Here is a 22,838-nt window from a genome sequence, read left to right on the forward strand (position 1 = left end):
ACATACCTCTCAAGTGTCCAGATTTTCCCAGAATGCCCAGATGTTTTATTCATGTTTTTGGTCTGTTCCTCATAAAATTTGTGGTTTTCTGACAAATCACTGAGGATTGAAGTCACTAAATAATTGAAGACATTTAAGTTTCAGACTTTCTATCCTTCAAATAATGCATGATAACACAAAATGTTTGGAGTTTATAAGAGCAACATTTAAAATCTGTCCCTATCTTTGTGCCTTTTGTTCATCAATTATTTTTGGCTTTGTCTAAATCTTTTGTGCTAAGAGACATGACCCCAAATCAGGGTCACATTTTATTTATATGTATTGTTAATTCAGAAAGATTTTACAGTATGTGGATATGTATTAACAAACACTTTCTGGGGGATATGAAGTCTTTAAATTAACAAAAAGAGCATATTCCCTGAAAATCACAGACATCTGTGAGTTGTGCATTGAACAGATAAATTGACTCATTTCAGCTTAGTGTCATTAAATACTGGCAGTACGTTACTGAAAGTAACTTTAAGAGAAACATACCTGCTGTTCTATACTGAAGTTAGCTCGTACAACATGAAACTTATCTTAAAAGCTGAAAAGAAATATTCCTACGATTGTTTCAAACCACAGTTATCAATCACTCTGAGTGAATTTATATGAATTGAAACATGAATGCTCAGTATTTAAATATGTCTTCACTAAGTGGTAGTTTTGGAAACATCCCTCAAGTAAAAAAGAGAACAGTTGTACCGCAGAGGTATGTTTAGTTAAAGTAAGAAATATATTTTCAAATGACTGTGGTATATAACAGCACTATCCAGGCATTGGTGACAAAGGGTTTTCTCACTCCTCATGTAATTTACCTATCATGATCTCACCCTTATGCATAAATCACGGCATCTGAATGGTGAAAAAATATAGATACAGAGGTAGTTTGTTTACATGATATAAGATGTACAGTTAGAAAAGGGTGGAATCTGAGATGATGTGGAAAAGAAAAGTGGGTGGGACAATAAAGACTGATATATGTTCAGGTATTACAGTTTTACTAAAACATGAAGATATTAAAATAGTAGATATAATGGTTGTGGCAGGGAGAGTTTTAATGCTTGATGTAAGAAAGCAGACAAATCCCCTGCTCTTCAACAACTGCTCCATTTCTACACTAACATTTGAGTCCTCCACTCCTCAAATAAATCTCTTTCTAAATATAGCGATAGTGCTGGTGACTCCCTTTACTCCAACTATATTTCCAAAAATTTGGAATGCTATCCCACATCCTAACTACTGTTAACCTATCTCACTTAAAAAAAAAACTACTTAAGGACTACATTAGTAACAACTGGCTTTGCTCATGCTCCACCCCTGGCTAAATCCTATTATTCCTACTTTTTACTTCCCAATCTACAGTCCATCCACTTTATGTCCAACATACGTAAAGGAATCACTTATTTCCCACTTCCACCCCTTACTTCTTCACTCCCTCCCTCCTCATAAATAACTACATAAAACTACCCTTCCCTTTTTTATCCTCTAATACCCTTATCATCCACTCTTTACCCCCTCATCTTACTTAACCCGCCCACCTTTCCTTACTCTCTATCCCTGCACTCTACTTCTACTAACTAAACTATCTGTTAATCCCTCCTCCTAGTCTGTAAATATTCTTTACTCATATCCACCTATGTCAGTTTCTATTCTGCAGTTTTTGGTTATACTGTTGCATGTTTATGTATTGGTGTTTAAGAAAGGTGAGAAGGAAAACAGCACAAGATGTAACAATGTAACAATGTAACAATGTAACAATGCTGAGAGATGGTGTAAGTAATGATTGTTTACGAAGGTAAAGGAGAGGATATACTTTGTAAGAGAGGGTTACTTGAATAGAGGTTCGTTATATTTTGTTTACAGATGACATGAAAGAAATAAAATATGGAATTAGAGAAGCAAAGTTTTCCAATCATAGCACTATATGGGCAATAATAGGGGAGAATAAAAATATAACAAAGGATGGAAAACGGTTAAAAGGGTGACAGGAAAAAAACCTTTAGAAATGGAATGACTTAAAGAAAAATGGAAACTATGGGAAATTGTATGTCAATGAAGGCATTATATGGCAGCTTGGGAAAGGGGTAGATGGTGTATAAAGAAAAGTTTAAAAAATATACTTAAAATTAAACGGGGTGGGGAGAGAGCAACGGAAGAAGGAAAAGATGACATGCAATGAACACAAAGAAACTTGTGAAAGAATAGTACAGAAAGGGGGCAGGGGAAGTCGCGAAGAAGAAGAAAAAAATAAATAGAATAAAAATAGACAGAATGATATTTAGAAAGAAGTATTATCTGAAAGGGAGAAAAGAAGAAATTTCCCTATTTTAGGGTAAGAGATTAAACTGTTGTGATAACTGAATGTAATGAAGGATGAAAATGACAGTTACAATACAAACAAGAGGAAATTATGGAGGTATGTACTGAATATACATATGAAAAAAAGAATGTGGTGGACATAGGCACCGGAAACATAGGCCAAGGGGGAGGGAGCTCCTCCCCACTTTTACAGCTGTGGAGGCAGGAAGACCCAACAGAGGATTCATGCGTGCTTTGTACACTAATGTGATTTTGAAAACAAAAGTGCGTGGAAAAAAATATGCTTTTGAACACAGCTGCCAGAGTCAGTCAACCACAGTAAGAAGATGTTTTTATGTTCTCTATTTTAGCTGCTTGTTATGGTGCCCTGCTGTTTAGCTGCTTGTTATAGCACTATACCCTGTCGTTTAGCTGCTTATAATAGTGCCCTGCCATTTAGCTGCCAGTTATGGTGCCCTATCATTTAACTGCTTGTTATAGCACTATACCCTGATGTTTAGCTGCTTATAATGGTGCCCTGCCATTTAGCTGCCAGTTATGGTGCCCTATCATTTAACTGCTTGTTATAGCACTATACCCTGATGTTTAGCTGCTTATAATGGTGCCCTGCTGTTTAGCTGCTTGTTATAGCACTATACCCTGTCGTTTAGCTGCTTATAATAGTGCCCTGCCATTTAGCTGCCAGTTATGGTGCCCTATCATTTAACTGCTTGTTATAGCACTATACCCTGATGTTTAGCTGCTTATAATGGTGCCCTGCCATTTAGCTGCCAGTTATGGTGCCCTATCATTTAACTGCTTGTTATAGCACTATACCCTGATGTTTAGCTGCTTATAATGGTGCCCTGCTGTTTAGCTGCCAGTTATGGTGCCCTATCATTTAACTGCTTGTTATAGCACTATACCCTGATGTTTAGCTGCTTATAATGGTGCCCTGCTGTTTAGCTGCTTATAATGGTGCCCTGCTATTTAGCTGCTTGTTATAGCACTATACCCTGTCGTTTAGCTGCTTATAATAGTGCCCTGCCATTTAGCTGCCAGTTATGGTGCCCTATCATTTAACTGCTTGTTATAGCACTATACCCTGATGTTTAGCTGCTTATAATGGTGCCCTGCTGTTTAGCTGCCTGTTATGGTGCCCTGCCATTTAGCTGCTTGTTATGGTGCCCTGCTGTTTAGCTGCTTGTTATAGCACTATACTCTGTCGTTTAGCTGCTTATAATGGTGCACTGCCGTTTAGCTGCTTATAATAGTGCCCTGCCATTTAGCTGCTTGTTATGGTGCCCTGCTGTTTAGCTGCTTGTTATAGCACTATACCCTGCCGTTTAGCTGCCAGTTATGGTGCCCTGTCATTTAGCTGCTTGTTATATGGTGACCTGCCATTTAGCTGCTTGTTATGGTGCCCTGCTGTTTAGCTGCTTGTTATAGCACTATATTCTGTCGTTTAGCTGCTTATAATGGTGCACTGCCGTTTAGCTGCTTATAATAGTGCCCTGCCATTTAGCTGCTTGTTATATGGTGACCTGCCATTTAGCTGCTTGTTATGGTGCCCTGCTGTTTAGCTGCTTGTTATAGCACTATACCCTGCCGTTTAGCTGCCAGTTATGGTGCCCTGTCATTTAGCTGCTTGTTATGGTCCCCTGCCATTTAGCGCCTTGTTATATGGTGACCTGCTGCTTATAATGGTGCACTGCCGTTTAGCTGCTTATAATGGTGCACTGCCGTTTAGCTGCTTATAATAGTGCCCTGCCATTTAGCTGCTTGTTATGGTGCCCTGCTGTTTAGCTGCTTGTTATAGCACTATACCCTGCCGTTTAGCTGCCAGTTATGGTGCCCTGTCATTTAGCTGCTTGTTATGGTCCCCTGCCATTTAGCGCCTTGTTATATGGTGACCTGCTGCTTATAATGGTGCATTGCCGTTTAGCTGCTTATAATAGTGCCCTGCCATTTAGCTGCAACCGACTGTGACTCCTACTGGTGTGTGAACATTTTGGAGTCTTTGATTTAAGGTTTTCCAGTCGCATTGTTTTTATTCTTGTCCTCCTGTTATTGTAGTTCATTATATTTTAAACTTATTTTATTTGAAATTTGATTTACTTTAATGTTTTAAATGTTCTTGGTTAGGGGCAGTTAGAAGAGTTATGCTTTATGTTCTCTAACTGCAAATGGATTAAATCTAGCTGATTTTTGAGAGGAGTTGAGAAGTACTACTTTTATTTAAGGTAAGTAGAATAGAAAAAATGTTTAATTTTTGAGAGTTTGACTGTTGCTGTTGTCCCACCCAAGCACTCTCTTTGATTGTGATATACTTTTAAATTCAGTGGTTGCTGAGTGCCTTCATGTAATGCATATTTCACTTTGGAAGCTCCTGTCACTCTCATCTCATTTACTCACACTAGTGAGCAGTAGAACATTAAACTGTGAACACCACCCCCTCTGACTGTTAAAGCTTCATTTGCTCCCCACCTTTTACATCATTCTACCAGCTCAGCAATGCTGAAGTCCTTAACGTAGTAATCACGTTTTCATCTGTCACTCTCATCTCATTTACTCACACTAGTGAGCACTAGAACATTAAACTGTGAACACCACCCCCTCTGACTGTTAAAGCTTCATTTGCTCCCCACCTTTTACATCGTTCTACCTGCTCAGTGATGCTGAAGTCCTTAACGTAGTAATCACGTTTTCATCTGTCACTCTCATCTCATTTACTCACACTAGTGAGCAGTAGATCATTAAACTGTGAACACCACCCCCTCTGACTGTTAAAGCTTCATTTGCTCCCCACCTTTTACATCATTCTACCTGCTCAGCGATGCTGAACTCCTTAACGTAGTAATCACGTTTTCATCTGTCACTCTCATCTCATTTACTCACACTAGTGAGCAGTAGATCATTAAACTGTGAACACCACCCCCTCTGACTGTTAAAGCTTCATTTGCTCCCCACCTTTTACATCATTCTACCTGCTCAGCGATGCTGAAGTCCTTAATGTAGTAATCACGTTTTCATTCTCCTTTGTTAGAATTTACAACATCTGAGGCAGAAATACTCATAAACGGACAGCCTGTTAACAATTTCTCAGGAATCAATTGGGATAAGTGCTTCTGTTTTGTTGTGATAAGAAAAAAGAGCAGAGGGGCATTATTTCCTAGTCTTCCTAGGGATTACCAGTCTCTTGAAAGTCGGGAAATGGCTTCTTCAGAGCCAATTTAGGATTATTGCTATTCTTTTGCTCCTAGTAAGACAAGGACATTGATTCTTGACCATATTTGATTGGGTAGTGTGAATGTCACTTGCATGTGACATATCAGATTGGGTAGTGTGAATGTCACTTACATGTGACCATATTTGATTGGGTAGTGTGAATGTCACTTACATGTGACCATATCTCATTGGGTAGTGTGAATGTCACTTACATGTGACATATCTGATTGGGTAGTGTGAATGTCACTTACATGTGACCATATCTCATTGGGTAGTGTGAATGTCACTTAGATGTGACATATCTGATTGGGTAGTGTGAATGTCACTTACATGTGACATATCTCATTGGGTAGTGTGAATGTCACTTACATATGACCATATCTCATTGGGTAGTGTGAATGTCACTTACATGTGACAAATCTGATTGGGTAGTGTGAATGTCACTTACATGATTGATCTGTTTGCTATTTTGGTGGAAGCCTCTTTAGGTTTTACTTTTCACCTTTGTGCAGCTTAGTTCTCCTGAGCTGAGCTGCTCTACATGCTATCCAGGGCATTAACTGTGGGAAGGCTACAACAAGCCTAAAGAGCCCTGCAACAGCTGGGATGAGACTACCGATCACCAAAGGGACGGCTACAACAAGCCTAAAGAGCCCTGCAACAGCTGGGATGAGACTACCGATCACCAAAGGGACGGCTACAACAAGCCTAAAGAGCCCTGCAACAGCTGTGATTAGACTACCGATCACCAAAGAGAAGGCTACAACAAGCCTAAAGAGCCTTGCAACAGCTGGGATGAGACTACTGATCACCAAAGGGACAGCTACAACAAGCCTAAAGAGCCCTGCAACAGCTGTGATTAGACTACTGATCACCAAAGGGAAGGCTACAACAAGCCTGAAGAGCCCTGCAACAGCTGGGATGAGACTACTGATCACCAAAGGGAAGGCTACAACAAGCCTGAAGAGCCCTGCAACAGCTGTGATTAGACTACCGATCACCAAAGGGATGGCTACAACAAGCCTAAAGAGCCCTGCAACAGCTGTGATAAGACTACCGATCACCAAAGAGAAGGCTACAACAAGCCTAAAGAGCCCTGCAACAGCTGAGATGAGACTACCAATCACCAAAGAGACTCTTTCCTGTTCCTCAGGAACCAACTTGGGATTCGGCTTTTGCTGAGTTTCTGGTGAGAGAAGGCACAAAAGAGCATTGATCAATGCTATGATTATAGTTAGTCTCACTAGGAATAAAATAAAATTATCTGCATGGAATAAGTAAGACTAATCAGAAAATGTAAATTCAAGCATCAAGAGCGAATTGGATAAGCTTAAAATGTCCTCCAAGTGAACCTATGTTGTGGTAGTAAATAGTTATAAAAATTGCCCTTTTTAGATCACTAAGTGCCCCCCCCACCCACCCCTGCCCCAGTCTTCAACAGCTTCTGGCGCCTGTGGTGATGAGGGTGTATGGAAAGTAAAGAAGATTAAAAAGGAGTTGGGGAAGAAACAGAAAAAAAGAATAAATAGGAAATAGTTACAGAATACTATAAAGGAAGGTAAAGGAGAATCTGAACCACGTTTACATGGATTAGGGTATAGGTTTTATAAAGAAATATAAGATGATCAGAATTTTTTTTTTGCCTGGAAATATTCAATGAACAGATGGAGGAAGATATAAAAGAAAAAGAATGTGTAAGGGCATTATACAATTTATATGGAAAAGGGGGAAAGTGAAGAAATAAAAAAAAACTGGAAACCAATTACGTTGGGATATACTGACTATAAAATATTTATTCAGAAAAGAATAATGTCTGTCATGGAAGAAGAACTGAATGAGGGGATGTATGGGGTTAAAGGTCAGAGAGGAAATTAAATGCTAATGATGGTTAAAGAAGTAGCAGAGCTTACAAATGAGGATAGAAGAAAGAAAAGTAACAGTTTGTCATGTGACTGAGGCATGTGATAGTACTGATGAAGGGGGAAATCATGTGATAGTACTGATGAAGGGGAAATCATGTGATAGTACTGATGAAGGGGAAATGTTGAACGTTTTAAAAGAATATGAGGTAGGAGAAAAATAAGCATAGCGAGAACACTTTATAAAAGTTCTTCTGTATCTATCTATGATGCCGAATGAATGCATAGGAAAAATGATATGACAGGGAAGAGGGGTAAAGGAAGACTGTCCATTGGCCATGTGACTATTTGTGATGGTAATAAATTCAGTTATACAAACATGTAGATCAAGGTTAGAGGATGACAGACAGGAAGTTAAGGAAGGGATAAAGTTACCATTAATGTTAAGCTTTACAGGTGATTTGATCATAGTAGCCAAGAACAAACATTGAATCAAATAAATAATTTATAGAACAAATTGTACATACTGTAGGATCACAGTTAAATATGTCAAAAAGTAAACGGTTTGGAGATGTGGTAAGAATGTCAGGAATTTATTTCACCAGAACTAAAATTGATGCCCTAGGGGTTAGGTTTGGAAGGGAACATGTTAGTAACAAAACAATGGAGAGAAATTCTAAAAAATATGTAAGTTGACAGATTGGTGGGGGTGATTCAGGTGTATATCTCTTAAACATATATATTTTAAGAAATATATCATATTTCAGTCATCTTTATATGTTTTCAAGGTGTATGGAAACTGAATTATTGGGTATCTTTTCTGAGTTTCTGTGGAGAACAAAGCTAAATCTGGTCCAACGAGGGATAATTTAGAATGTAAAAGAAAAGGGAGACTCGCATGTAATAAATCCATTTGTTATATTAGCATCAGTGAATTTATTTTGGGTGTTAAAACGTGTAAAAAAAGATAACACTAGGGAATGTTTTATTTGAAACATATACAGGTACGTGAATTGGTGGGGTAAGAAAGAGAAAAGAGAAATTCATGGTTGGGAAGAGAAGGCAAATGAAAGAAAAATAAAGACACGGACAATTGTTATAAAGATGGAAAGGATGATATAAAATAATGAAACTGTTATACTGATCCTTGGGGGAAATGAGGGTTGGAATACAAGAAAGCAATACAGAAAAGGCAGGAAAGACTGGCATCTCTTTATTGAAGCACATGATTTTCTGTGGCATTTATTATTGGCCAAGTTAAACTTCCAGTGAAAAGTAACATGAAATATAAAATGATAGAACCAAGTGCAGTAGCTGTAATATTAAAGAGATAACAAAATTATTTTTGGATTGTAAAAAATGTAGGTTTTTGGACATTATTCAAAGAAATGTATGACTAAAAGTATTTAAAAACATTGATATGGGCATGGTGCTATATGGAAAATATACGATTGGCCATGAAATAGAAAATGAAAAATTAGATAAAAATGTATTCGTTGCTATTTGTTGTTTATGAAAAAATTAATGAAGTAATGCATGTGCTATAAAGAAATAGTTATGATGGGTTGGGGATAATATGGATTTACATGTATTTAGGAAAATAAGCATGTAAAGTATTTTACTGTGATATATAAAGCGTGATACAAAGTATAACTATAATGCATTTGTAAATAAGGAAAGAACTATGGAAAAGTGTTACTATAATAAAACAACCCTTACTATTTTTGATAGGTGTTGTGAGGATTAGACCCACCTGAGATGCCACCAACTCAAGCAGATGGTATGTCAGTTTAACATCCCCTCCAAAGGATGACATACTTAGGAACAAGAGTCCACTCTGTGCTCTAGTGTAATCAGTCTATCTATCTGGTGTAGGAATAGAACCCACAGCCTTCTGCATTAATAGCAAGTATGCTACCTATTTAGCCACTGCCATGCAGTGTATGTGCACATATATGTTTGTAAATATGTGTTTTTTTGTGTGTGTGTGTGTGTGTGTGTGTGTCTGTATGGACTTGCACCTTCTCCATAAATAACATGAGTTATTCTTACTGCAGACTTACCCCTATAATGATTCCCCAGGATGTAGAAACATATGGTAATGGATTAGTACTAAAACTAAATGACTGTATGGTTAGGTACACTCTGGATCCACTCACTGGGCTGTGAAAGGATAAAGGCACAGTCATCTGTTTTTCTGGGGCCAGGATTTGGAATATGACCCAAGGTCTCAATAAGCTTCATCCCACGTATTAGAATTAGTATGTTCTTATTGTCTCCCACATCAGGATGATGCCCCTTAGATCCTAAGATATAGATCTTAAGTCCTTAGACCTTAGATGTTCCAAGGGAGATGCAGTAAAATATAACCAAGCTATATATATATATATATATATATATATATATATATATATATATATATATATATATATATATATATATATATATATATATATATATATATATATATATATATATATATATATATATATATATATATATATATATATATATATATATATATATATATATATATATATGTATATATATATGTATATATATATATATATATATATATATGTATATATATATATATATATAATATATATATGTGTGTGTGTGTGTATATATATATATATATATATATATATATATATATATATATATATATATATATATATATATACACACACATGTTTCTGAGGCAGATAATATTCTTGCCTTAAGCAACATCTTTTTTTCTGCCAGAATGATGCCACAGTTTCAAATAAAAATAATTGACTTCAACAATTGTCTTATTAACTGGTGTCATTCTTAATGTCTGTCAGTATGATAGATGATGCTTCACAGAGACTGCTTTTCTAAGGGATGTCACTTTCTCTCACCTCAAGGCTTCACATGTTAGCATTTTGCAAACAAAATTCATTTGTTGGAAATTCTAGCCTGGCAAATTCTAACCCATCCTATATTAAGGTGGCTGTCATCAATGTTAGATTGAAAAACAATTTGTCTGAGTTGAAGGTATTCCAGACATACCACTAAACCTTTGAACAATAACATTCATACCACAGATGCTTAAAAAACATAGCAGATGGTCCGAAAAAGGAATGCTTTCTTATTTTTCATAACATATGTTCTTCCTGTTTAATTTCTCCAAATGTTTAATTTTTTTTAACTTATCTTGATGGGAATGGACTCTATGAGAGAACCTATATGGTAAGTAATAGCGAATATCTCATATAATGGTTTCATTGATTTATTTAATAAGATATAACCAAATTATATGACATTATGAGGAAGTATTTCCAAGGCATTTGAGAAACAAATTTTGAGAGATACGCTGTGAAAGACAAGACTGTCAAACTTTGCACAAAGCTTCTTTGGATGATGCTTAACAAAAACAATGCATTCTGCATATGTGTTTGTGTGTGTGTGTGTGTGTGTGTGTGTGTGTGTGTGTGTGTGTGTGTGTGTGTGTATGTGTGTGTGTGTGTGTGTGTGTGGCTACACATGGCTGTATGTGTCCATCTGCCTGTCTGCCAGTATATGTCCACACATATATGTATGCTAGCTATGCATGTCTATGACCGTACAAAAAGTATATTAACTAAAAATACAGGGCAGTGAAAAGACCACATATGTTTCTTCACAGTGCTGAATTACAACAAATCATACCGAAGATATTGAAGCTTTATTAAATAATATATGCTGAAACAGTAATACTGATCAACACCTTACATGTACTATTATCTTCAAATCCTAAGACATTGATTTGCATCTCTTAAAAAATGAAATTCCATTTTCATAAAATGAAATCTGGGAATTATACCGATGTTTTCTACAAGTTATTTCTGTCATTTCTTTAATTTCATTGCAAGTTTTACTGTAATTTTTAGGGTTACCCACAGGTAGTCAATGTTAGCTTAAATCAACCTCAGTTATGCTTTCACACTTTGGACAGCAAAACAGATGGTCAACAGTTGTGCAAGACTGCAACATTCCTAAGTTTAGGGAAGATGACCTTTCCCCAGGAATTATGCAGTCACTGAGTTGGAATAAATAATTAGCAAAGGGTGTGGGGTCCAAGGAGTAACCTCAAAGCATGGGCAGAACTGTGCTGACATTTGTCAATGCAATGCATCATCACTAGCGATGTCAACATTTCATTGCTAGGACCATTTTCACCGTACCCATAGATAGATAGTTATGGATTAGACATAAATTAGATATAGATTAGATAAAGATATCAACATATGTATGCAAAAATTAAAATAGATTCTAGTTAAAGAACACTTGATAAGTAAACTGACAATATTGCAAGTAGATAATACAGGAAGAAATGCAAGTTATGGTGAATAAATATTCTGGACTAAACTGTCAAATTACATGAAAGTCCTTTGCTTTTCCCATGCTCCATCTGAATTGAAAATTCATAGCTGTTTTCCCAGAAAAATAGAAAATCAATATTCCTGAAAATTATAAAAGGATAATCCTGCACTAAACACTGGTTCACCTACTTTCAAAGTTTGCATACTTTAATTATAGCTTCACTTTTTTTATCCTTTTGGACAGATATGCTTAGGCATTGAATTCTGCTGAAAAAAAATGTACATTATTATTTAGTTTCACAGAAATATGAAGAACAGAACTAGTTTAGCATTCAAAAAAAGAGAAAAATAAAGGAAAAAGCTATTTTGCTTTTATTTAGGTAAAGGGTTGCTTTTGATAATATCTGAGACATATATTCAATTTTCCTGTCTGCAATGGTTACTTAGTAGTGTTCAGTGTAAATTGTGTTCCTTATGACAGTGTCAGGGATGCAACAGGTAGTATCCTCACCTTTGGTGTAGAAACTTGTGGCTTCTATTCCCACACCAGGTAGATCACTTCCTGCCACCGTAAGTGCAGCAAAAGGAGGTGATGCACTCCTGAGTGTTTTGTCCTTCAGATGAGAAATTAAACCAAAGCCCTATCTGCTTGAGGTGGCGGTACCTCATGTGGACGTAAAACATTGCACAGTGCCTCACTCAAAAGAGTATATACCTTATTTATATAAATAACATGTTCTCAATACCTTATTAATAAATGATACAAAAGAAAGAGGAAATATTTTTAGTTATGATATCCTTATTTGTATTTATTTATTTATATTTTACATTTGTTTATCAGGGAAGTCTAACTAGGTTGTTGGCCCATTTTCAGAGGAGGCCCAGGGGGAAAAGCTCCACAGTATTATGACAAATACAAACATTTTACAATTTTAACAGTGATACAGATGCTATAAGCATGTTTATGAAAAAAACAGGAAAATACATTACAGTTATGGAAAGAAACCATAACCAAAATCTTTTTAACATCACCGCTAATTCCCACTTTTTATTAAACAAGATTTCCTTGACTCTTGGATTCCAAATTCACCATTTTATACAAAACATTATTTTATCAATTTTTGTTACATACTTTTCACACTTTATTTAACATTTGTTTACTAGGAAAGTCCATCTAGGACAGGGTCTATTTTCAGTGGAGGCCTGGGGATAAATGCTTCAGTTGCATGTTTTTTAATGTGGAGGGAAACAGGAAAACCTGGAGCAAACCCACAGGGGTGCAGCAAGGACATGTAGACTCTACACAGAAGGCACCCTACCTGAGAAATGAACCAGAGATCCTCTTGCTGTGAGGTGACAATGCTAACTGCCACGGCTCTGAGCTGTTCCTTTACAATAACAGTATTCAGTCATATCCATGTTTAATTCACTTAAATTTTCAATTCCTTCTAAATACTTCATGTCAGCTACCTTCTTTTATAAAGTTTTGCTTCATCTACAACCTAAAAAAAATGCTCACTAGTCTCACATTGTGTATAATAAAGATATTCTGTCTTGTTTCATCTTATATGTCATATTTACTTTCATGGAAGCTTTTGTATGCTAAGTTTCCATAACAAATCTTGAGATTCAGACATTTATTTACATCTTCCCATTCTAGCCTTCATTGCTGTGTTCTCTCCATGGATAAACATAAAAATATTTGTTCATAACATTATTACACCATTTTCTTATATCATCTTCTACTTCATCCTTTTAATATTCCATCAAATCATTTTGTCTTGGTAATTATTTCTTTCATAAAAGTCCCATAATCTTTTTGTTTTAGTATTCCAAATATATAACAATTCCCCTTTATATTTAAATTTTAGTATTTCAACTAATGAATCATCATTATGCTTCAAACGCAATATTTTGAATACGTGCAGCGATGCTGCATAGAATATAGAATTAATCAATCCTAAACCACCTTTTTCTCTAATAACATATAATACACCTCTCTTTAGTGGGTTCAATCTAAACCATGGAATAAATAAATAGATAATATTGTAAACTTCCTTTTCAAATATAACAGGAATACTAAAGATACTTGCTAAATATGAGATTCTTTCTAAAGGACAGTCTAATTGTCTTCTAAAACCTACAAATATTATTCATATTTTCAGTTTTTTCTTTTCATAACTGTAATGTATTTTTCTGTTTTCCAAAACATATCCCAAGCCCTTTTATATTTGTTAAGCTAAACCTCCCAACATACCATCAAAACTGAACCCTTGGCTTTTCTTTTTATTTATTTGTAATCCTACTATGTTTAAATAATCTTATAAAACCTTTACTATTTTACTTATACCTAAACTATTTTTGCAACAATTATAATATCATCTGCATAAGATAACAAAACTGGTATGACTATCCCTTCATTAGATATATAGCTCATCTTTTAAAATGTATTTATTTATAAATGTGGATACGACATTAATTACTAGAGAAAATATTATACTATTCAGAGGAAATCCTTGTCTTTTACCTTTTTGAAGTTCTATTTCTGTACTTAACCAACCATTAACCAAATCCCTTATGATATTAAATTTATATGCTGTCATACATACCCTTCTAATCTTGTTTTCTGTATCATATGCCTTCAATATTTCCCATAACACATTATGCGGAATAGAATCAAACGCTTTGCTTACATCAGCTACCATAATTCATCTACCAGTTTCCGAATAATTAAAACCAATTTCTGCACTATTTTTCATTTAATATCATTTATATTTTTATTTATGACTTTATTTATTTTGCTTTTCATTCTTCTCTGTAGAATTTCATAAATATTTTACAGTCCATATTGTTCAACACTATTGGTCTCTAGTTCTTAATTGCCTCTTTACAACCTTTTTTCCATATACATTTAATTACTTCACTGCATAGCCCTTTATATCAGCATCCCTTACTTAAGCATTCATAACACCATTAAAAATATTATTTTTTTGTGATCTTGTCATATTTTATACATTACTATGTTTTCTATTCCATCCACACTAGCTGCTGACTCCAAATTAACTAACGTCAACACATCTTCTAATTCCTCCATCACAATATTTTTCAGTCTCCTTCCTATCTTGCTCTAAAATACTACCTTCCATTCATTGTTTGTATACTTTGCCCTTTTAACAGTCATTCTATATAACTCTCTGCTATCCCCATAATCGTATCCTATGTATCATACGTTATACCGTTTATATCCTTCATTTGCCTCACTATGCTACCATTTTCCTTAACAATCTTAGTCAAGTAAGGTGCAGTTTGTCTTCCCATGCAATATATATATATATATATATATATATATATATATATATATATATATAGATATATATGCTTATGCAATAAATCCTATATTTTGCCTTTATTCAAATTATAAACTTCCATTTCTCTAACAAAAAAGTTTCATTTCTTTCTAAATTATCAAACATCTCATCACTTAGTATTCTATACATCATTTTTCTTTCCTTCTTTTTTCTTGCTCACATTGTATGCAACATGTGTTATACTTTTGTTTAAAATAGAACCATCATTCTGACCAATCCTTATAAGACTCCTATCTCTACATGATCTTGTGATAGTTCCAGTATGTTCTCTTCTCATATCTCCTCCCATTTAACTTCATTTATTGTTTTAATCCCTTTACTGATTTTTAAATGCTCATCATTCCCTTTTAATTGAATCCAAATATTCCTATGATCAGAAAAATCTGTTGTCAAAACTGTTTTAACTAGTATTAATAGTCCTGATGGAAATAGAAAATAATTTTCATCTACTACAAGTCCACATGCTTTTATACCAAGTTCTCAGTTGTCCACATGTTATAATGTCTGATACTTTTTTAACATCATAAACTTTTTTCTCTGATGTCTTAGCTTATAGTTAAAATCACCAATCACAATTATTTGCATTTTTATGGCAACATATTGAATTAAAGTTATCGTCTCTCTCTCTCTCTGTCTCTCCCTTTGTCACATAAGTAGAAATTGAAACAATTCTCAAAACTTTATCCTTCCATCTTATATTATGAATAGTAATTCGGCTCTATATTATAAGGACAAACGTTTACTTACCCGAACGCCTAAACATTGACACGTCTTCATTGAACCACAAAAACATTGATCGTCCAGAAGCGCGAAAGCAGAAACATTGAATCGGCATGATTGGCCCTTCTGCGGTATAGCTCCATAAGGTAAGTGTGCCATAGTTACGGACCTTAGGGTTAGGGTGCGGGTTAAGTGCATACATGGTGGTATATGTAAGATTTAGTGTAGGGTTAGAAGTAGGGTTTAGTTTAGGGTTAGAATTAGGGTTTTGGTTAGTGTATGTATGTGGTTTATTTAGTTTGTTTGTGTAGGTAGCATGTAGCAGGCGGTGGGGTGGGACAAGTATGACAATTCGATTTTTTGGATTCCGTGGTTTAGAGCATTCAGTGTATGTGCAGTTTGCAGAATATGTGTCGACGTTTAGGTATTCGGGTGAGTAAACATTCGTGTTTATAATATAGACCCTGGTAATTCTGCACATTATAATAAAAGTACTATCTAAAACGTTTATTGTATCCTTGTACAAAATAGCGATCCCTGAACAAGTGTCTTTCCCAAATTCCAATCACATTATTTCCCACCCTATATTGATTTGAAATCTTTCTTCTTTAATTAAGAATCTGGAATCCTGCAGAAAAATAATATCACTATCCTGTTGTTTACACCACTCAACAATACTTATCCTTCTTATCAAACTTTTAAAAAGTGCATTTATTGCTAAACTTTTATAAGTAGCAACATTTTATTGATTTGTGTTGTCCCTCCCCTTTCTTTTTTCTTTTCTCTGACTTTCTGTATTTTTGCTTTTTCATTCTCTGTCTCTCTCTCTTTACATTCCATACCTAAATGCCCTGTGTTTCTACATTTATAACATTTTAGCTCACATTTCTTCATATCAAGCCCTGTACATAACATTTTCTCTTTTCACAATTGTCAATCCATTTTACAACAAAGAAAACAAGTCTTTGGTTGACCTAAATAACTCACCATACCTTTATCTCCCTCCACATGTATAACACTAGGAATGTGTGCATTTTTTTTTCATTTTCTGCATTCAATATCACAAGACAGTTCCACACCCAGTCCATAAACCTCTTTTATCATGCACTTTTGAAGTTTCTAATACATTTCTACATAATTTTAATAAATGTCCTTTCAAAGACTTTTTCTCTACTTCATTTTGTATATGATTTTTTTCTTGTTTCTCTGAAAAAAGTCTTTTTTTCATATTGCCCTAGAACTGACCAGTCTCAAAATAATGTCACAGTAACTTTATTTATATGTATAAATGCTCTTACCTAATTTGCTTCAGTTCCAAGAGGTGTAATTATTTCAACCCATACCTTATATCTGCACAATTCAGTATCTTCTTATTTTTTCTATTCTTTCTTTAAATTACTTTTTTCTTGACAGTAGAATCTTTCTTCTCATCTTTGTCTTTCTGCTCTCTAATCTTAACCATTTTTGTATACAACTTATATACTGAAATTCTGCTCACTGAACATCTTCTTGCTGCATTCTGTCTATAATTTTCACTCCAGGAAATATCTCTACTTTCAGCATCACTTACATCTATCAAATCTATAACTAAATCATCCCACAAACCTCCTGACTGGAGGGTTTTAACAGCGCAAGTTTGTGATGAATCCTCTTCCATTCCAAATGGAGGGTTGCAACAGCACAACTTTGTGTTGAATCCTCTTCCCTGAAAAGGTTCTGAAAAAAATCTTCAGAATCCATTACAGGTGCACCCTTCCTTCCTTTTTCTACCACCATATACACCCTTGGGAAGACTCGACTGCCTTCACATCATTACAATTTACTGAACTTTCTTTTAAAGGCTCGCCCGCCTTTACTTCCTCACTTTGATTCTCAAACATAACTACTTCATTCCATATCTCTTTCTCTCCATCTATTGCAAATGATTCATTTCTTTCACATGAATCTGGTGTACTTTCATTTCATGACAACTCCATGTCTCCAACTGGCTTGTCTAAGCCTCCTTTGTGTTCAGACTGAAAACTGGAAGTGCTACCACAATTATCGTCTATGTTTGAAAATAGTAGCATACTTTATTTTTCACTTAATACTTTTTAAATTATGAATTTCTTCAATGCTATTTGTCAAAAACTGTATTAAAAACAAAACCAAGCATGACTATGAACACCATCTAAAAATATATAACTTACAAATTCTTATAAACCCTGGTTAAAACTTAGGAATCTTTTTCAGTGGAGGCCCGGCGGATAAAAGCTCCACAGAACAATAAATGAGCAGCAGAGTACATGAAGAACAATTGATTACAAATACAATAGAAAATAATACAGACTGCAGCAAACATTAGCTATACATACAATATGAAACATAGTAATGAACAGATATACCAATATCTAGCTAGAGGCTAGGAATAAAGGTAGGGTGTATATACAGATAGTACTAAGCTCAAACTGATACTGTTCTAAACTCATATACTTAAATCTTATATACAAATATTGCACTAAACTCAAGCAGATATAAACCCGAAGCTCCACACGAAGGTGGAACAAACTAGAAGGGCTAATGGGATGGAAGGGGAAGATAGAGGAGTAAGAGAGGAGACTGAGTGAGTAGTATATGTGGTAGTGACAGGAAGCTAGGTGTAAGTCAGTTGGATATGTATTTGGAGTTGAGATGAAGTGAGGCAGTTAAGCATGTTATAACAGGTCTGAGAGACTGAGTGTGGAGGGAATATTGTTTTATACTTATATAGTTTTGTTGTTATAGACACTTATAAACAGTTATCTGTTTATTATTTTGTTCATTATGTTATGTTTCGTTTTTATCTTTAAAATTCTAATAAAACATTTTAAAAATGTATATAACAAAAGAAACAAAGATTATTGAAGAGTTTGTCATCCTTTGTACATTCATCTGGCTCTGCATTCGTATCAACAGAAAATATGTCTTGATTTCCAATCCTTATGTAGGTAACATCATAAGTGTCTAATCCAGTCATATCACACATTTAGAAAACAGAAAACTGCTTGAATATTTATGCCAGAGACCCATTGCCAACTCAGAAGGTTCCCATCACCTAATGTTGTTATATAAAACAAAGAAATATTTTACGCAATCATTAGATATGTAAATCCAAAAAATAAATTTTTATGTTCCTTTTACTGAACATTTCATAAGTTGCCAGCTTTGTATATGTGATGTTCATGGATAACCTCCAAATCCTTAGTGTTGCCACTGTTTTATGTAACTGGCCATAGTACAGTTACATCATCATAATCTCTAACTATCTGACCATCATCTACCCCTGTCCACTACTACCTCTATATCTGTTTCATCTGGATCTCCTTAGTCCTCCTTCATCATTTATAACCACCTTCACCTTCATCCTAATGTTACTTTACTGTCTCCTGCTCAATATCTGTTTACAGCTGATTCCATCTAAAAGTAACGACTCATAAACTTGATAATAGCTAATATTTGACTGTATTCTTAATTTAACTGTCTTGTTTTCATTAACTGTCATATCAGTGCAATTCTGTGCATCTTCATTTACTGTTCTGTGTATGTTCATTTACTATTCTAAATAAGTACATTTATATTTTTTCATTAACTGTCATATCATTACTAATCTATGTAGGTATGTACATTTATTATGTAAATCTTACACAACTACCTTCTACTCATTCTGTAAAATGGAGCATTAATTCTCTAGTCTTCCACACTGAAAAAGGACTGGTGTCCAGTCAGTGTTTCTCAGTAAACAAAAGCAGTAGTGTGGTGTGCAGTCTGTGATCCATGCTCTCTTATCTTGAGAAAATGATGGTGTAAAATACGGCTCTAAGTGATTCGGTCATGTTGACTAATGTTGGCAAATGGGCGTGGGTAGTTACCAGTGATAAGTGGGATGAGGACACAGCTTACTCCAGCCTACACCATGCTAACAGTGGGAGGGGTGTATGTTCTCCTATTGGTCAGTGTGTGCCCGCCATAAAGCCCAGCAGCCCTGGGTCAATAAGCTACTGGCCGGCCAGAGTCTAGCTGTCCAACCTGGGTTACCTGGGACAGCTCTATTGAGTGAAAGCTGGACATAAAACCAGTCAACCTGCCAAACATGAACTAAGAATTGCTACACTCAGTGTAGGTTCACTGACAGGGCAAAGCCTGGAAGTGGATGACATGATGGTATGCAGGAGGCTAGACAGCCTAGGTTTCCAAGAGACAAGATGGAATGGCAGTGCAGCAAAGCCACTTGGCTTTGGATTCAGATTGTACTACTCAGGAGAATGACAGAATAGAAATGTTGTGGAAATTGTGGTGAGAAAAGCTTCAGAAGGCAGTGAAGGATGTCATCAGAATTAGTGACAGACTCATGGAAATCATACTCCAGCCTAATGATAATAAGGCAGTATTCATAATCTCAGCCTATGACTCGCAACAGGACTATGACAGCAAGGAAAAGAGTGCATTCAGATAGCAGTTGCAGGACCTACTGGATAAAGCAGGACAACATGAATTGGTGTGGATAATGAGTGACTTGAAGGCACATACTGGGACAGACGGAGCAGGTTATAAGGGCTGCCTGGGTCCACATGGGTGGGGCAACAGGAATAAAGAAGGAGAGGCCATTCTAGACTTCTGTCTGCCAAATGGTTTGATAGTGGCCAACACATGGTTCGGTAGACTTCATCCTGTAAGTAAGGGCACTGGGGCAGAGTTATTGATTGCAAAGTCATTCCTAATGAAACAGTTGTCCCACAGCATAAGCCACTGGTTTGTACAATAAACTGTAAGCAGTGATCAGACAAGGCTCTAAGTGCAACAGAGACCAGGCTGAAGATTTAGAAGTTGGTTGGTAAGAAAGTACAACAGTCAAGGAATTACTCAGGGCCCTAGCGCCCCAAGAAGAAGAGGAAATAGGTGGAGCTGAAGAAGAGTGGCAGCACCTCAAAACAACATGTGTGAGGATGACAGAGCAGATATGTGTCCAAGCCAGGTATGGACATAAGGTACATAGGGAAAGCTGGTGGTAGAATGCGGAAGTCCAGGAAGTAATCAGAAGAAAGAAGGAGTGCAGGAAAAAGTGGGAGATAGAAAAGACAGAATAGGCTAGGAAGGAAAACTAGTTGGCTAACAAAGAAGCTAAGAAAGGAGATGTATAGCAAAAAATAAGGCATCAGATACAGTCTACCAGCTTCTGCAAAGTGACTTAATAGGTGGAACGAAGAAACTATATCAGGTTGCAAGAAAGAGGCAGAAAGAGGAAGAAGACAGTCAGACACCCTTCATATGGAACACCAGCTATAACCTGCTCACCAGTCCACAAGACATAAAAGGCAGGTGAAAGAGGTACTTCCAGAAACATCTCAATGAAGAAAACCCCACAGAAGCTGTACTGCCCCAGACACAGCCTACAATGAGAGATGAAGAGGAGCCTACCCTAGAAGAAGTAAGAACAGCACTAAGGAAAATGAAGTCAGGGAAAGCAACAGGCTCAGATGAGGTCACAGCAGGTATGATAAAGATGTTGGGTGAGATAAGGGAGAAATGGCTCCTGAGGGTACTCATAGCAGTGTGGAGAGAAAGGCATATCCCAGATGACTGGAGAATAATCATACTAATGCCAGTGTACAAGAAAACGGGGACATCCACAACTATGGACAGTACAGAGGCATCAGACTCCTCTCACATTGCATGAAAGTTCTGGAGAGGGTGACTGATAGATATGCAGAGTAGTAGAATGTAAGATGGGAGATGAGCAGTTCAGATTCAGATCAGGATGCAGTACAACTGAATCAATGTTTACAGTGAGACAGATAACTGAGAAGAAGCCAGAGGTAAGAAAAAGATTCCAACTGGTCATTCCTAGTCTTGGAGAAAGCATATGACAAGGTCCCAAGAAAGCTGATCTAAGCAGTAGTGCTGTGAGGTTCCAGAAACATTGGTAGAATTAGTGCAGGCTATGTACAAGTACCCAGTGACTCAAGTGGAAACAGTCTTTGGCCTCACAGTGGGGTTCCCAGTGGGAGTAGGTGTACACCAGTGTTCAGCTCTGAGCCCACTGATATTCATACTGGTGATGGACTACATTAACCAACAGGTCACAGGGGACAAATCAACAATGTTGCTGTATGCAGAAAATGTGGCACTACAGGCAGATTCTGAGCAAGAACGTCAGCCAAGGATAGGAGAGTGGAATGCAAAACTGAAGGCACATGGCATGAAACTGAGTACTGATAAGACAGTGGTAATGGCAGCAAATTGAGGAAATCAGGAAAAAGCTGAGAACTGAGATAGAAGGGAAGACAGCGGAACAGGTTAATAGCTTCAAGTATCTGGGAGGGGTGGTTGAAAAGAAGGGAAGTCTGAAAGAAGAGGTCAAAGCTAGAATCAGAGGGGCTGCAGCCAACTGGTATAGAGTCTCAGGTGTAGTGTATATCAGAAGAATGTCAAAGAGAGTGAAAAATAACATGTACAAAACAGTAGTGCGATCAGTACTGCTGTATGGTACAGAAACCTGGGCAGTAAAGGCAGAGCAGAAGAAGCTAGAGGTGATGTAAATGAAGTGCTCGAGATGGGTGGTAGGATGCATACTGTAGGACAGACAAAGAAATGAGGACATAAGAGCAGAAGCTAAAGTAACTCCAGTTTCAGAAAAGATGAAAGAGAACAGATTGCGGTGGTTTGGGCACATGTGCAGAAAAGGAGAAAACAATGTGGACTTAGGAGATTTAGGACAGACGTGAGAAAACATCTGCCACAATCAGGCATAAGTGTTGAAGAAGGCAGGAGTGTGGCATTGAATCAATAGAGATCGTGACAGTTAACACGACCCCCTGACCCCATGTAGAAAATGGGAAGAAGCGGGTGATGATGATGATACAATAATTTCCAAACAAAAGGGTAAAAAGGTCACACAGACAAGCCATTCAGTAAAATCTACAGGAAAGACCCTTGCATGCATGAGTCTTCACTGTGTAATTCCTTAAACCTCCTGCAGT

The sequence above is a fragment of the Protopterus annectens genome, chromosome 4.part0, assembly GCF_019279795.1.
Source record: "Protopterus annectens isolate FY-2018-M chromosome 4.part0, PAN1.0, whole genome shotgun sequence".
Lineage (NCBI taxonomy): Eukaryota > Metazoa > Chordata > Ceratodontiformes > Protopteridae > Protopterus > Protopterus annectens.